This window comes from Gracilinanus agilis, chromosome 4, assembly GCF_016433145.1.
Source record: "Gracilinanus agilis isolate LMUSP501 chromosome 4, AgileGrace, whole genome shotgun sequence".
NCBI classification, from domain to species: domain Eukaryota; kingdom Metazoa; phylum Chordata; class Mammalia; order Didelphimorphia; family Didelphidae; genus Gracilinanus; species Gracilinanus agilis.
Window position 1 is genome coordinate 107,621,498 of NC_058133.1, and position 17,664 is coordinate 107,639,161.

General features: G+C 43.4%; 1 protein-coding gene across 1 annotated transcript in view; it reads right to left on the reverse strand.

Moving 5' to 3' along the window:
* The window catches only part of PLEKHA6 (pleckstrin homology domain containing A6), an 86,446-nt gene extending 69,054 nt beyond the window's left edge, over nt 1–17,392 (reverse strand). The window contains exon 1 of the mRNA XM_044673655.1: nt 17,326–17,392. The gene's annotated coding sequence lies outside the window, so the exon portion shown is untranslated. The remainder of the gene's footprint in view (nt 1–17,325) is intronic.
* Between the last annotated feature and the right edge of the window lie 272 nt (nt 17,393–17,664).

Genomic DNA, 17,664 nt, shown 5'->3' on the forward strand with positions numbered 1-17,664 from the left:
CTCTTTCTTGGCTGTGTGACTCTGGTCAAGTCACTTAACTCCCATTGCCTAGCCCTTACTGCTCTTCTGCCTTAGAAGCAATACACTGCATTGATCCTAAGATGGAAGGTAAGAGTTTAATTTTAAATTAAAAAAAAAAAAGAATCTTCTGCCTTTCCTTCCCACAAATGCTTTATCATCCAAGTAGAGCTGCACAGAGCCTACTTGAAGCCCTGGGTCTCCCAGTGCTGACAACCCCCTGCACTCAGAACTAGGCATCTTCTAGCTGAAGGTATTCCTTTTCTCTGTTCTCCTTGCTTACTCCAAAAATTAATTGCTTAGAGGAAGCTAGGTGGCTCAGTGGATTAAGAGCCAGCTAGAGGAAGGTCCTGGGTTCAGATCAGACCTCATATACATCCTAGCTGTGTGACCCTGGGCAAGTCACTTAACCCCTATTGCCTAGTCTTCACTGCTGTTCTGCCTCAGAACGAACACTCAGTATTGATTCTAAGACAGAAGTAAGGGAATGAAAAAAAAAAAGTGAATTGCTTTCTTTCTATAAAAGCAACTCTGTTTCTTCTACTTCACCCCAACAAAAAGCTTCCTTGCCTCGTTCCCCCCTGAATATATAGCTTGGCTTTGCTCTATTTTCATTAGGAAGAGAGAAAATTAAACTCATCTGCACAGAAGGGGGAGGAGCTGGGGGTGGCACATGAGGAAAATTATTTCTCTTCCTCTAGAAGGAAAAAACATCCTCTTTTCAAGGCAAAGAGGCCTCCCACGGCCTTTGGTTAAGGTATGAAAGTTAAATTACCTCTTTAGTGGCTCAGTACAGGTACATTAGGGAAGAAAGGGAAAAAAATCTCAGGGGTCATCCTTATTAGTTATCTTAGAGTCATGCAGAAGTTATTCTGTATACTACACTTCTCATTTGGGCCCAGGAGCCCCAGAATTAAATCATCAGTCATGATGGCTTATCCAGAGCTATCTACAATTTAACTCAACAGATATCTATTAAACAGTAGCTACACTTTATATAATCATAGCTAGCATTTATATGGAGGTTTAAGGTTTGCAATGAATTTTACAAATATTACCTTATTTTTAACCTCACAACCACCCTGGGAGCCAGGTGTTATTTTTTTTTTAAAAACCCTTACCTTCTATCTTGGAGTCAATACTGTATATTGGCTCCAAGGCAGAAGAGTGGTAAGGGTAGGCAATGAGGTTCAAATGACTTGCCCAGGATCACACAGCCGGGAAGTGTCTGAGGTCAGATTTGAACCTAGGACCTCCCATCTCTAGGCCCGACTCTCAATCCACTGAGCTATCCAGCTGCCCCCCCCCCAGGTGTTATTATTATCCCCTTTAGGGCAGAGGTTAATCAACTTGTCCAGGTCTGGTGCCCTATCCATTGTGTAACTTCTAAAAGCCTACTATGTACCTGGCCCTCAAGAGACAAAGATGAAAACTGACCATCCCTTCTGCTCAAGGATCTTAAAGAGATGAAATATGTACACAGAGAAGCAGCTCTGGTTCACTGGTTAAGAGCACCAGACCTAGAGTCAGGAAGATGTAGGTTCAAATTCAGCTTCAGATATTTCTGAAGCTGTTTGACTCTGAGCGAGGCCTAGAGACTGGAGGTCCTAGGTTCAAATCTGGCCTCAGACACTTCCCAGCTGTGTGACTCTGGGCAAGTCACTTGACCCCCATTGCCCACCCTTACCACTCTTCCATCTAGGAGCCAATACACAGAAGTTAAGGGTTTAAAAAACAAACAAACAAACGAATGAATGAATGAATGAATGAATGAAAGAGTCTTCAGGGATAGCAAGGTAGCTCAGTGGATAGAGAGCAAGGCCTAGAGACAGGAAGTTTTGGGTTCAAATCTGACTTTGAGTTTAATATGTCTTAAGGTGGCCACATTGTTCTCTCCAAATATTCTACCTTTCCTAGAGAGGCAGGTTCAGTGGATTATGCACTGGACCTGGAGTTAGGAAGACCTGAGTTCAAATCCTGCCTCAGATACTTATTGTGTGATGCTAAGCAAGTCAATTTTTCTTAGTTTCCTCAACTATAAAATGGGGATACTCACAAAACCTGCCTCAGAGGATTGTTTCGAGAATCAAATGAGACGATATCTGTAAATCACTTAGTATAGTACCTGGCACACAGCAGGTACTAAATAAATGCTATTATAATTGTTATCATTATTATGAATTATTCTCCTATGCAGAAGCAAACCAGCATAGTGTAAAATAAACCTAACCCAGACATTATTGGGTTTGATTAAAAAAAAAAAACTGCTGGGACAACTAGAAAGAAGACTGGCAGAAATGTGGTTTAGCTCAACATCTCACATATAATAATACACATACAACATCATGAACCACAAGAAGCTCCAAATGGAATGGAGTTAAGTTAATGAGTATTAATTAAGCAGCACTATGTGCCAGACACTGTGCCAAGCACTGAAGATGCAAAAGGAGGCAAGAGACAGTCCTTGCCCTTGAGGTCACATTCTAATAGAGGAGATGGCATGCAAACAGTCAAGCACGAACAAATGTAAATTTTGTAAGGTACAAAATTATAAGATCTATTAATGCAAGTAAATGTGGGGTAATCTCAGAAGGCAGGTACTAACTAGCCCTTGGGGGTGCTGCCTTCCAGAGGCAGGATTTGAGCTGAGCCTTGAAAGAAGTTAGGATAAGACAGGAATAAAGATGAGGAGGGAGGACATCCCCTTAGATCAGGGAGACAGCCAGTGAAAAGGCATAGAATTAAGAGATAAGAGGGTCATGTTTATGAAGAATCGTAGAGTACATGGAGGATGGTAAGGAGTAAGAACATTGAAAGGCAGGAAGTAATTGTAGGTTTGGGTAGGGTTCTAAAAGCCAAAGGATAGGGGTAGCACAATGGAGAGAGAGCCAGGTCTTGAGTCAGAAGGACCTGGGTTCAAATCTGGTCTCAGACACTTCCAAGCTATGTGACCTTGGGCAAGTCACTTAACTCCAATTGCCTGGCCTTTACCATTCTTCTATCTTAGAATCAATAGTTATTGATTCTAAAGTAGAAGGCAAGATTTTTTTGTTTGTTTTTTAAGTCAAAGGATGTTACATTTAATCATAGAAATGATGGGGAGCCAGTGAAGCTCACTTTACAGGTGAGTGACATGGACAGACCAAGTTTTAGGAAAATCCCTTTGGCAGCTGATTGGAGAATGCATTGGAGTGGGCAGAAATCCAAGACTGTTGCAATAGTCCAATCATAAGATGATATGGGTCTGCACTAGGGTGGCAGCTATTTCAGAGACAAGAAAGGAATATATACTAGAGATATTGCAAAGGCAGAAATGAGAGGTCTTGGCAACATATTGGATATGTGGAGGAAATGAGAATAAGAAGTAGAGAAGTAAGGCTAGATTGCAAGCTGAGGAACCTAGAAGAATAGTTGTGCTTTTGACAGAAACAGGAAATTTTGGAGGGGAAGGAAAATGTTTTGTTTTGAACATATTAAATTTGAGATAGGACTTTTAGTCTGAAATATACAAAAGGCAGTTGGTGATGCAAAAGTAGAATTCTGAAGACACTAGAGCTGGATATGTAGATCTGGGAATCATCTGTGTAGAGATGATAAGTGGGAACTGATGAGATCACTGATAGAGATAATATAGAGGGAGAAGAGAAGAGGGCTTAGGACAGAACCTTGGAGGATGCATCTAGTTAAATGAATGTGTCCAGAATGCAGATCCAGCAAAATAATCTAGGCAAGAGCTATCAGACAGGCAGGAAGAAGTCCAGGAGAGAATAATGTCACAAAGCCTAAGAGAGGAGATAGTATCAAGAAGAAAAGGGTGACCAATGATGTCAAAAAACTTAAATATCGGTCCAAAAGGATGAGGACTGAGAAAAGGTCATTAGATTAGACAATTCATCACCTAAATATAAAAGGTCATATCATAAATTAGAGGAGAAACTTTCAAGACTGTGGATAAGGGAAAGATTCTCAACTAAATAAGGGATAAAGATAAAAATAGAAAGGCAAAACAGTCAATTTTTATTACAAGATTGCCTGGGGAAACAGAGATAATTAGACATCAGGGAAAATTGCCCAATGGTGAAACACAAAACAGGCAAACAAAGGTGAAGGTGGGATCAACTCAGTTACTGCTTCTCCTTCTGCCTTTTCTCAAGGGCTCCAAAGGGTGTAAAAGCACATAAAAGATTCTACAGGCATACATAAATGCATCCTTGAACATCTAAAGATGGCAGAAGGGTGAACTCTAGGTCAAATGGTAAAATAAGTGGAAATCTCTCTTTGAGGCCACCCACCTGGCCTTCAAGAAGCCTCCTTACCTCTTCTGACTTCTCACACCCCAGCCTTCCAAATATCACGCTAACCCATTTCCTCTTTCCCAAAGAGGCTGACCATTCACTAACCTAGTAGTAGTTATCCTCCCAGAATACATGCCTTTTTATAGACTTTCTCATAGCAAGAATGGATAGAAGAGACTACAGAGCCCAAAAAGTGTCTGACCAGGAGTCCCCTCTACAATAACCCCAATAAGTAGTCAGTTTCTTATGTGGGCCAGCTAGGTGAATAGAATCCTGGGCCTGGAGTCAGGAAGACCTAAATTCAGATCTGGCCTTAGATACTTATTTAGCTGTCTAAATGATTTAACCTCAGTTTGCCTCAGTTTCTTCAGGGTTTTTGGTAAAGACAAAATGGGATAATAATAATAAAGCATTTAGCAGAGTACCTGGCATATTAAATTATATACTCTAGGCAAGTCACTTAACCCTGTTTGCCTCAGTTTCCTCATCTGTAAAATGAGCTGGAAAAGGAAATGGTAAATTATTCCAGTAATCCTGCCAAGAAAATGTTGAAAGGGGTCACCAAGAGTCACTGAAAAGAGTGAACAACAACACTACCAAGCCACTGCTACTACTACCAGTAATACTTCTAGACATCTCTGTTGGAAGGTTTTTCCTTACATCAAAACAAAATCTTCCTTCTATCAATATCCACATAACCCTTAGTTCTGCCTTCTAGGGTCATGGTGACTCTCCTCACAGGGCATGGCTTCCGATGCTCATTGACCATTTCTGAATGAGATAAAATATGTCAACACCCTTCTTAAAACATAGAACTCCACTAACAACTCAACACAGATGAGCATAGTGAATGATCAATCTTTTCTTTATGAATGTAATAATTTTCTTAAAGCACATATTTTCATATGAGAGCTCTTGAAGAAGGAAAAGCCTTATTTAAGCCCTGAGGAAATAACTATCTTGTTTCAGGAGCCCTGACAAGATTATTTGTCTTTCTCTTTAGCCTGCCTTCTTCTCCCTACTTGTAAGGTTGTCTCTAGATGGTAGCCCAATCCATTTAAGGATCCTGTAATTCTTAGGTTTTTCTTTACATTAAAACCAACCTCTCTGCAACATCTACCTGGTTTTGCCTTCTTGGGTCAAGCAAAATAAATCTGATCTCTCACAAATACTTAAACCCAAAAAATCATGTCCCCTCCCCCTTATTCCCTCCCTCCACTATTTCTTTTCTTCTCCAGACTAATCACTCTCAAATCTTCTACTCATCCTCAAAGGGAATAGTTTCCAGCTCTAATTCTATCCCAGTCACCCTCCCTCTGAATGAGATCCAATTTATCAATATTCTTTTTTTTTTTTAACCTTTACCTTCTGTCTTAAAATCTATACTAAATCTTAGTTTCAAGGCAGAAGAGCAGTAAGGGCTAGACAATTGGAGTCAAGAGACTTGCCCAGGATCACACAGCTAGGAAGTGTCTGAACAAAATATGTCTGAAGCCATATTTGAACCCAGGACCTCTTGTCTCCAGACCTGGCTCTTTATGCACTGAGTCACCTAGATATCCCCAATATTCTTCTTAATATAAGGTAGCCAAAACTCAGTGCAAATTGAATTCATCCTCCACTAGCTGCCAAAGCAGTACAGTCATTTATCATGACTTCACTGTATCTCAGGTTTTTAAAAAATATATATCTAACTCTGTATCAGAGTTTTTGCTATATCACAGGACCAACACTGTGTTCTGTATCCTGGGCACTGATTGGCTCAGTGTTTACAAGAGTGTGGGAAAGGTTTATAGGAGAGCGGGTAGGGTTTATAAAGCTTTAAAATATATATAAATAATAAAATAAGTATAACACCACTACTTTGCGGATTTTCACCTGTCACAGGGGCCCTGAGATAGGTGAGGGATCACTGCATTCCTAAATTGTAGGTATGACCAGGTCAACTCATCTATTCAATAACTCCCTGTTATCTCACAAGTCAAATACAAACTTCTCTGGCCTTTAAAGCCATTCTTGACCTGGCTCTAATCTTCCTTTTCAGACTTATTCTACATTGCTCACATGTTCCACAGTCTAGCCATTCTCTAATCCAGACCACTTGCTATTCCTCCCACACAACACACCTTTTCCTATAACTATGCCTTTCCACTTTGGAGGGAGGGAAAAGGAGGGGAGACAGAGACAGAGACAGAGATGGAGAGAAAGAAAGACATACAGAGACCGAGAGACAGAGACCAAGATAGAAAGTTCTGTACAAGTAGGCAGCTAGGTGGCAGTAGAGAGAGTTCTGGGACAGAAGTTATGAAGACCTGAGTTCAAATCTAACCTCAGATCCTCATTAGCTGTGTGACTGGGCAAGCCACTAAATCTCTACTTATTTTCTTAATTGTAAAAGAATACCTACCACCCAGGATTGGTGTGATGATTAAATGAGATGATTTTTGTAAAGCACTTAACACAATGCTTGGAACAAGGTAGGTACTTAATAAATGTTTCCTTCCTTCCTTCCTTTCCTCTCTCCCTCTTTTCTTCCTTCCTTTCCTCCCTCTTTCCTTTCCTTCCTCCCTACCTCTCCCCTTCCTTTTTATATATTTACATGTGTATATCTTATTTCCTCTGATAGAACATAAGTTCTTTATGGGCAGGAACTGTTATATTTTGGGCTTTAGAACCCCCAGTTCCAAACACAATGCCTTTCACATAACAGGTTCTTAATAAAGGCCTGTTGATTGATTGAGGGTGGTTCTGGGCAGAGGGAATTTGGACAAGAGTGATCTCCGAAGCCCTTAATATAGCTAACTCAAAACAGGTCTCCCTTTTTTCTTTTAACTTTCCAAGTTCAGACAAATGCCTCCTTCTCTGGTTTCACCCTCTACAGTTTAAGGTCACGGATACTGGCAGCCCCAAAGTCAGCGACAGTCCTCATTACGGAGATAATAACCATTGAGATAACAGGTGTATATACATGATTAGCCCCTGTCTTTCCAGGAAATTGTCACTGCCTAGGATTTCTGGTGCCAGACACAAGGTCAAAAGTGGCACAGAAACACAGAATTTCAGAGAGAAAAGGGACCTCGACAGTCATTTAGTTTAACTGTTACTTGGGGGAAAAAATCTTCTCTCCAATATTCCCAACAATTGGTCATCTAGCCTTTGCTGGAAAACTTCAAGGGAGGAAGAACTCATTATCCATCACCTGAAACATTCTAGGGCTCCAATTGTTGGATACTTTTCCCTCAAATAAAGCCTCAATTTGCCTCTTTGCAATTGGTTCAAATTGCTCATAGTTCTACTGTCTGGAGCCAAGCAGAGCAATTAACCTCTCTTCCACAGGATAGCTCTTTCAGTACCTGAAGAAAGCTAATATTCTCCCACCCCCTTGCAAGCCTCCTAGTTAGACATCCCCAATTCCTTCAACCAATCTTTGTGTGGCAAGAATAAAAAAGCTAGTCATCATCCTGAGGGCCAACAAGATGACTTAGTGGATAGAACACCAGGTCTGGAGTTGGGGGTGGGGACTGGGGACAAGACCTGGGCTCAAATGTGCCTTCCTGTCTGTGTGACCCTTGGCAAGTCAATTAACCCCAATTGGTTCTGTCTTAGAATAGATACTTAGAAATGATTCTAAGACAGAAGGTAAAGTTGTTTGTTGTTGTTTTTTTTTTAATTAAGGAGCTATTCACCATTCTCATTATCCTCAACTTATCCATGCCTTTCCCAAAATAGGGTGCCCAGAATTGAATACAATCCTCCACATGTTGTCTTACTTCCTTTTTCTTGGAAATTCCTTTGGGAGGTAGTATGATGTGGTAGAAAGAGTTAGTCAAGTCCAATCCCTACCACACTTGCTATATATGGCCCTGGGTTAGTCACAACTCTGTTCCTCTATGATTTTTTTTTTAATTCTTACCCTGTCTTAAATTAATAGTCAATTCTAAGACAGAAGAGCAGCAAGGGCTAGGCAACTGGGGTTAAGTGACTTTCCCAGGGTCACACAGCTAGGAAGAACTTGTGGTCATATTTGAACACAGATCATCTCTACTCCAGGCCTGTTGCTCTATCCACGAAGCTACCTAGTTGCCCCCATCTTATGCTCGTGAAGTTACTTTTTTTTTTTTAAACTTAAGTTTAAGCCTTTGCATTTTAGGTCCAGAGCAATGATTTCATAGATTTAGTGAACTCCCAATAGGGGAATCACCTTCAACAATGTGGCTACAATGTACTGTTCCTTTAAGGTTTGTTGCTTAGTTAAATCTGCTCAGAATTCCAAGTTATAGTTACTTTGAGAAGTAGTTACTTTCTAGCTGAGTTCTGAGACATTTGTTAGGGAAACTTTTAGTGTCAACAAGCATGGTAATCTAGAGAGATACAGACACCCGAGCTGTTTTGTGATTCCGGAACAAATACAATTTATCTGATTATAAAGAAAATATGAGAATATGATTACTAACTGTAAACTAAGGTGGGGTTGTTTGTGGAGAGGACCTAGAATCTAAACCCATGAAGATAAGAGAAGAGAGGTGAAAGGGCAGATTTCAGAACTGCATCATCTAAGTTTGAAACTAAAAGTGATAGACACTACAGTTAATGTGGGTAAGTTTCCCTGAGTAGAGGCCATGTTGCCTCTCATTTTACATTTATGCATATTATATTTCAAATTGTTTTAACTTAACCCCAGCATTCTAGCTCATTAAGGTTTTTTTGAAGTCTAATTTCATCAATGAGTATGTTTGATATCTTTTACCTATTTTGTGTCATCTATAAATTTAATAAATATAACATACATACTTTTATCCAAATCATTGCTAAAACTGTTAGCAAAACACCAAGAACTTCCTAAGGCACTCTAGTAGAGACTTCCTTCCAAACTGGCATTGAACCATTAAGGACTACTCTTTGGATTCAGCTCTGAACCCACTGAACTATACTATTATCAATGGATAATCGCTAAGGGCCCTTCGGGTTCTAATTCTATGACTCCATGATTTGACTCCACATGAAACTATATATGTAGACACACACATAGAGGGTCTGGCCCAAACAGCTAACGGCAGATACTTTTGTACTTTGCTTGGTCCAGATCCCATAAATAGATGATGATGATGAATGATCCCATGGGGATGGGTACAAAGAAATCCTTAACTGAATTGAGGAAGAAAAATTTTTCCTCCCCTAACAGCCTGCCCCTCCATTCCCATTCCCAACCTTGGGGGCCTGATTTTTCTCCAGCTGTTTTCTTTCTATAGTTACTGGGAAATTTGCTGATGAAGAATTAATTCTCTTTGAGACCTTTGGCTATCTAAGGATAGTTTTGGCTGCTGAGATCACACAGTTCATTATATCTGGACAGGAGTCAGAGGTGGGTGGTGACCAGGGCAACATATGCTACCCCTGCTTCCTCTCATTTCAGTCACTGGCAAATTCCAATCATCGACCCTATCCATTCCCCAAAAAGGATTTCTGTTGGTGAGGGAGAGGAGTTGTTGAGGGGGGGGGGCAGTGGGAGGTACATATCCTTGCTCCTCTCCTCTTGTTTGCTCACATCATTATGTTCCCTTTTTCAGCAGTCTTATCTGCCTCTACATTCCCTCCCAATTAAAACCCAACTCCGTTTACATTTCTCCATCCAACATCCTGGGCAGACTGACTCCTAAAACTCCTCCGGTCACTCCAAGCAGAAAACCCACTTCCCTAGCCAACCTCCCACTCTCCAAAAGTCCTTCTGTTCTCCCAGCTGCTATTTCCTCACCCCAGGAGTTGCTACATGGGGGCAATCACTGCATATGTTGTCCCATACACACTGGGTGTTGGATGTTTGAGGGAGGGAGCAAGAATGAGTCCCCTGGGATGAGATGGTCTTCTCTTTCCTCTGTGCTACCTAAAAGCCAAAATGAATGGGGGCTAGAAGAGGAGGCCCAGCCCACTTCCTGCCCAAGGCCATTTGCGTGGCTTCCACCCAGTTTTGTTCTTGGCTCCCTCTTCTCTCTGCTTCCTTTCCTTTCCTCCCTCACTCCACCCCACTCTATCTCCATCTCCTAAGCCAAGAGTTATTTCTAGCACAGTTAGGGTGGAACAACTTCTACTAAGAAGGCTGGACATACATCTCCAAGACCAAGCTATAGGGTTGAGTTTCCAAAGCTGTCAGGTCACTGCTATCCCCTTATCATACCTCAATGGTGGGGAGAGGGGCAGAAAACTAAAAGGCTATCTTTCCCTACTGACACCTAGCCATGTGTCCTGTTGCCCTTGGGGGATAGCTAGCACCAAGAGCTCTTTCATTCCCCTGTTGCTTTAAAATAGTAAAAGCCCTTGCCAGACTATGAAATGGTTTAAGATAAAGAGAGGTGAGATTAAAAAGATTCTGTTTATATTCTCTGTCCAGTGTCTTACCCTTTCTTCTCCTTGGAATTCATGGCCAAGGAATAAAGCTGCTAATTGGAAGCGCAAAGGGGAGAAAGCTACTGCCTAGGGGGCTCCAAGGAGAGTGGAAGCCTAAATTAGTCATGCACTCTCATCATCATCCAACTTCCCTCTCCATTTTTCTCTGCATCTTCTGACTGAAATGTGCCTCAGATCTGCTTGGTTCCTTATGATCTAAGGTCTCCAGGAATGGACCTTAGAGCCCATCTTTCTAGTTCAAAATCTATTCATCTATGTTGTTCAGCCATTTCAGTCATGCCTAACTCTTCGTGACCCTATTTAGGGTTTTCTTGGCAAAAATATAATGGAGTAGTTGCCATTTCCTTCTCCAGCTCATTTTATAGATGAGAAAACTGAGACAAACCAAGTTAAATGATTTGTCCAGGGTCACACAGCTAGGAAGTATCTGAGGTCAGATTTGAACTCAGGAAGATGCATCTTCCTGAATCCAGGTCCAGGACTCTATCCACTGTACCATCTAGCTACCCCATAAATCTATAATCATGGAGAACCAAGCAGATCTTGGAGGGGTCTCTCTTCACATTACAAAATGACACATCTTCACCCAAATAGGTTTGTCCTATCTATTAGAAAGGGCCTGAACCCAATACATCATCTCTTGAGGTCTCCTGCAGCTTCTATGACCTCAGGGGAAGCAGCAGAGTTAACATTCTTGGTCATTATACTTCCTTACACTGGTATCTCTTACTCTCCTTTACTATGAGGGCACGTAGGTAGGTAAAGAAACAGTCGCAATCTCTTGGCTTTAGCTTTTCCTGCTTCCAACATCTCCCTGAGCCATCTCCTGCTGAAGAGCTAGTCCCAGTTCCTTTCCATCCTCGATTGCCTCAGTTTCCCTCTCCCAATGGTTGTAGACATAGACAGGGCCTGTCAGCTGCAGAGGTGTTTGCGTGACCACCTTGAGTATCCAACTCTGGTTTGAAGCCTAAATCCTTGCTTTCCAGAAAATGAGGCAACCCAGCTGTCAACTTCCAGATTCTGCGAAAGGCCATTAAAACAAACTCTTTCCATTCCTTTAGTCAACAGATTTGATAATCATGTCCTAAAGACAGAAGCAACCCCACCCTTTCCAGAGAAAAGGAATTCTGCTGAGTAAGTGTTTGGAACATAACAAAGCCAGCTTTGGCTGACCTTCCTTCCATTTCTACTCCAACTAGGGAGCAAGACCTCTTGCTTCCAGGCCGCCTCCTCACCAGGTACAAGCAGCTCTCTACCTCAATTTCCTCATACAAACAGACTTCAAATAACATTCTTTTGCGACTCTCAACTATAATACATAATATGACACAACGGGTGAGGGTATTGTCTGTGGTGGGGTCTATCCCACCAACTATACTAGAATCTCCTTGAACCAAGGACCAGATTTTTGCTAAATTCTGTATGTCACCTAGCACTGAGGAGGGCATTCTGCTCAGGGTAGGCACCTAATACATTTTTGTTGCTTTGCATATGAATGCTGAGACCAACAATACCCATTATAGTGCCAATAGTAACAATGGCACTAAATAACTGGAGCCTTGCCCATGCAGAGGGCAGAATGCCCTCACCCATCTGTTCAAGCAGCCATGTAGAAAAGGGAGAAGATACGTTCTCAAGAAGCTTAGAGCAAAGGGAAGAAGCAGGTGGGTGGGGGGGTAATTACATGATAGATTCACACAGCTCTAGTCTAGGGGAAAGAATTCTACATTTGGATCTATGTGAAATTGTACAAGTCTTCTTTGGGCCTCAGTTTCCCCAACTGTACCAAGGAAGGATAGGAGTTAATGATTCAGGATCTTTAAATCCTTCTTGGGACAGAACATGTCACTCGTGAAAGAAGCTAACCTTCTCCTGCATGCTTGTCTGGAATCCCAGAAAGCTCGCTGTGATTCTGCATCTTTATTGTGAGGTTAATCCTAAGGCCAGGTGATGGGACAAAGTATATAAATGTCTTGATGTTCTGAGCTTCCCCTGTAAGCAGTGGGTACGTTTCTGCTATGTTGGGAGAGGGCTTGAATGTCTCATTTGGGCAGCAACTCAGTTTTCGACTTCCTCATAACAGTCATAGCCCACAACCTAGAATCTTTCCTTGGTAGATGCTTAATACATATTTGTGGATTGATGGCTTATTATAGATAGAAGAGGTGGAGAAGTTCTTGCCATATATGGTACATGTACGCATACGCCCGATCCCTCCGCTTCACAGGCATCTCACTGAGAGATTGGACAGACAGTTTCCATGGCCTCTGAGCCCCTCCTCTCCTGCTCCCCCACCCAGCCAGGCAGCCAGGACCCTGATAAGACACTACAAAGGGGAGGCTTTGTCTGGGGAAGAGGAGGCCTCAGCTTCTCTGCAGCAGCCCAGCAGGTGGGTTTGAGGGAGGGAGAAAATAAAGTGTCAAGACAAAGCTCTCATTCTAGAGCTCCCACCCTCCCTGCTTCTCTCTGCAAAAGGTCTGAGGGCAGGGAGAGGCCTGGATACCTATGACCATTCCCATTTCTTCTTTTTCCTTTTTCAGCTCTTAGTCTTCCATCTTAGAATCAATACTATGTATTGGTTCCAAGGCAGAAGAGTGGTAAGGGTTAGACAATGGGGGTTAAGTGACTTTCCCAAGGTCACACAGCTAGGAAATGTCTGAGACCAGGTTTGAATTTAGGACCTCTCTCTCTCTTTAGGCCTGGCACTCAAACCACTGAGCCACCTTGCTGCCCCCAACCACCTCCATTTCTATTCCAAAATACAAATTCTGGTTCTTTTACCTACTGCCAGTATGACCTTGGTCAAGTCATTTGTTTCCATTTCCAGGCCTCAGTTTCCTTCTCTATAAAATGAGGGGTTTATATTAAATGATCTAAATTTCTTTCCAGCTCTGTATCTGTAATCCTCTAATATTTTCCCTATCCCACCTAGAAAAGGGATCTGCTCCAGCCTGCCCTATGAACTAGGAACAGGGGAAACAGGTTAGCCACAGATGGGACACTGGGAAATTTTAAATCTCTCCTGACAAGAAAGAGATTGCTGAAGATTCCCATGTAGTCAAAGGAGCTTGTCTACCAAGGGCTTAGAATGGCAGGAACTACCACCCTCCCATTTTATTAGCTAAGAGGCTCCTTTGGGAAGAGACAAAGGGATGGGGCCAGACAATCCCTGCCTGTGGGTGGAATACAGGCTGAAGAATCTAATAAGAGCCCCAATTTGCCCTGTGACTCTGGATCTTGGATCTTAATTCTTCCGTCTATACCATGGGTACACACTTCCTCTAGTCCCATCTAAACTGCCAGGGATGGAAGGTGGTGTCCAAAACAAAGAGGGCTGTAGCAAGATTCTAATTAAGTCTTAATAAATATGTCTTTTTGGGTGAGCATCACTGGCAGCTGTAACTGATCAGGGATAATGGAATTTAGAGCTAAAAGGGCCCTGGGAGAGCTGGCATGGCCCCTTCATTGTGCAGAGGAGGAAACAGGTCCAAAGAAAGAAAAGTGACTTGCCTAGGATCACCTAAGTATCAGAGGCATGATTCTAGTCCAGATTATTTGATTGCTGAACCAAGAATTCTTTCCTCTTCACCATCCTGGACTACAGCCTGATTTTCATTATCAGCCCAATAAAAAAACAAAGGAAGATGGGAAATCTTCAGCCTCAAAAGGCCTAATTGAAATTATTTTGCATAATCAACAGGTCTATTGCACTATTAGGTTGTCACTATCAATGCCCAAAAGAAAGCAGATCCAGGGCAGACGTGGAGGAAGGTAATCTAGGCAAATGAAATGGGAGCTAAGGTAGAAGAGGTAAGGAAACAAGTGGAAGCAGTTGAGAGACACAAGAGACCAGTTTTTCCCTCATTTCCTCCTTGGGTTACTATTAAATTCTAAACGTTGGTAGATACTGATGGGAGGAATGAGGAAGTATATTCTTCTCCCCAGCTCTTGAAGGGAGTGAAAAGGGAGAAGAATTCAATGAAATGCAATGTAACGGGATTTATTAAGTGCTTGCTATGTACAAAGCCAGGCAGCTAGGTGGCACAGTGGATAGAGTGCTGGGCCTAGAGGGTATAAATCCAGTCCTAGACATTTACTAGCTGTGTGACCCTGAGCAAATCACTTAATCTCTGTTTGCCCCTGGAGAAGGAAATGACAGATGTCAGTATCTTTGCCAAGAAAATGCCAAATGGGGTCACAGAATCATATACAACTGAACAACAAGAAGTACCAGCAACCTGTTAAATGCTGGGGCTACCAAGACCAAAATGACCAAAAGTCCCTGCCCTCGAGGATTCTACCTTCCACTGGTGCATATGACATGACAGGATGAGGATCAGTTAAGGCTTCTTGTAGGTGGTAAAGTGGATAGGGTCCTGGGCTTGGAGTCAGGAAGACCAGTAGTCCAAATCCAGCCTCAGAAACTTTCTAGCTGTGTGACCTTGGGCAAGTCACACAACTTCTATTTGCCTCAGTTTCCTACCTCCCATAGCTGTTTTGAGAATCAAAGGAAATGATAATTTTCAACCTCTAAGTGTAGTGTCTGGCACATAGTAAATGCCACACAAATGTTAGCTGTTATTACTATTAGGAGGTGGCAACTGATCTGAGCCTCAAAGGATTTTAAAAAAAATTTAACTCTTATTATCTGTCTTAGAAGTCATATTAAATATCAATTTCAAGGCAGAAAAGTATAGTAAGGGTTAGACAATTGGGATTAAGTGACTTGCCCAGGGTCACACAACTAGGAAGTGTCTGAAGTCATATTTGAACCCAGAACCTGCCATCTCCAAGTCTGGCACTCTATCCACTGAGCTACTTAGCTGCCCCACCTTAAGGTGCTTAAGAGATGGAGCTGAGGCATAGGAGACTGCCCGTGGAAGACAGTACAAGTTGTATGAATGCTGCTTCCAGGGGCAACAGGGGTCATTGCTCCCTTCTTTGACAGCCCCTCCTCCCCTGGGCTGATCACGAGAAAACAGCCTGTCCCTAAACAAACAGCATGTGACCCAAGAGGGCACCAGGCTGCCCAGAGTGCCCATGGGTGATTCTGGCCAGTGGGAGGAAGAAATGAAGAAAGAAGAAAAAGGAGAAAAGAAATCCCCCAAGCCGGAGCGAAGGCACGAGGACAATGCTTATGTAACAAAAGCAATATATCCTCCCCAGGCACTGGGACAGGAAGGCAGCAGTGTAGGGTAGCCCCTGCCCCAGCCCGGCAAGACCAAGATGGAGCAGGGGGGTGTGGCGCTCCCACTGTGGCTGGCCAACGGGGCTCTTCCCACAGCCTCCCGCTAGGCAGTTGCCAGGGGGTAAATAGACTTTAAGCCCTGGCCAATGACAGGCTCATTGACAGGTGAGACAGCCTCCAGCTGCTGCAGCTGCTGCCCATCTCAGGGCGGGTGCCTGGCTCCCCGCTGCCACTCTTGCCCCAGTGTGGGGAAGAACAGACCTTTTGGCAGGGTCTGAGGGAGGTGCCAACCAATCACAATGGGGTTTGTGAGCCTGCTCCCACTTCAGGGCCATTCCCCAACTTCCACCCGACTCTACCCCTTCCTCCCACGGCATAAGCTTCTACCCTGACACAATGACCTGCAAAGGGAGTGGGAGAGAAGGGAAGTTAAGCCAGGAGACAGTCCAAATCAGTGAGGAGATAGGATGGGTGATAGCAAGCCGTCCCTTCCTCCCTCCCTCCCTCCCCCAAGGTTCCCAGAAAGGCTCATCTCTCCACACGATCACATATCAATGGCACTTCCTTCCCAGAGGAGGGGCAGAGGGGCAAATGGGATTCCAGCCAAGAGAGGAGCAAGCCAACTCTTCTGCTCTCCATACTGCTCAATGTTGTATCACCCCGACCTTCTGCTGAGTGAACCAGCTCCGAAAACTCCCCACAAAGAAGAATAAAGCTGCCCACATTGTCCCTGGGGCAGCTTAGGCCAGTCCATGTGTAAGTCTTACTAGAAGGATCCTGGAGCTAGGAAGTGGGGGATTCTACATTCTCCCCAGATTCAGGCAAGTCTCTCCACGGCAAATTTCTGGGCTCTTGGGCCACCTGTCCCACAAAGAGAAAGGGCAGCCGACAGCAGCTTTCCTAAAGTCACTTGAATTATTACACACACACACACACACACACACACAATACCTTGCCCTAACCTCAGAGGCTTAATTCCAGCTAAACCCTTCATATCTGGGGGGGTCAATGCCCCTGTCACCAGGCAAGATGCCCTGCTGGCTTCCCCTATCCCAAGCCTATCGTCTTCCTCTCTGGAGACAATGGCTGAGAAGGGGGTAAGGAAGGCGGCTCCAGTTTCCTATGCAGTGCAGCCACACAGACCATTGTCTCTCTTTTAGGACAGAAGTCTGGGGCTCCAGCCACCCCTCTGCCTAAAATACATGCCGGCGATGGCATCTCCTCTCCTAACTTCATGTTAAAAATAGGGATGATGCCCAAAGCTGAGGATTTGCATCCCGTTATAATAAAAGAACAATCTGTCACACGTATTGGCATTGTCATGTCTCCACCACCCCCTGTACTCTTGAACAGCACACACACACACACACACACACACACACACACACACACACACACACAACAGTAGACAGAGATACTCACTCAGTGCCTCTTAGAAGTCCCTTCTCTGCCTCCTCTAGCCCTGACTTCTTTCCACTCCAGGAATAGAGAAAAGGTTTTCCTTTTAATACTCACCAGGTCCCTGGTGGGTAGCAATCATTAACAGCCACACATGCTGGCTGACGGGCCTTAATGCTTTAACCCTTTGAATGCTGCCAGGGTGGCTTAGTTTCAGCCACTGGGCAGCCCTTTGCTCCCAGAACCGTCAGACATAGGTGGCTCCCTCCTTGATGCCATCGACCTGAGTAATTCTGCTACCTCCCATGTGGAGAGGGAGAGTCTTCTAGTCCCACCCAGGTCTCCCCACAGGATTGGAGAAGA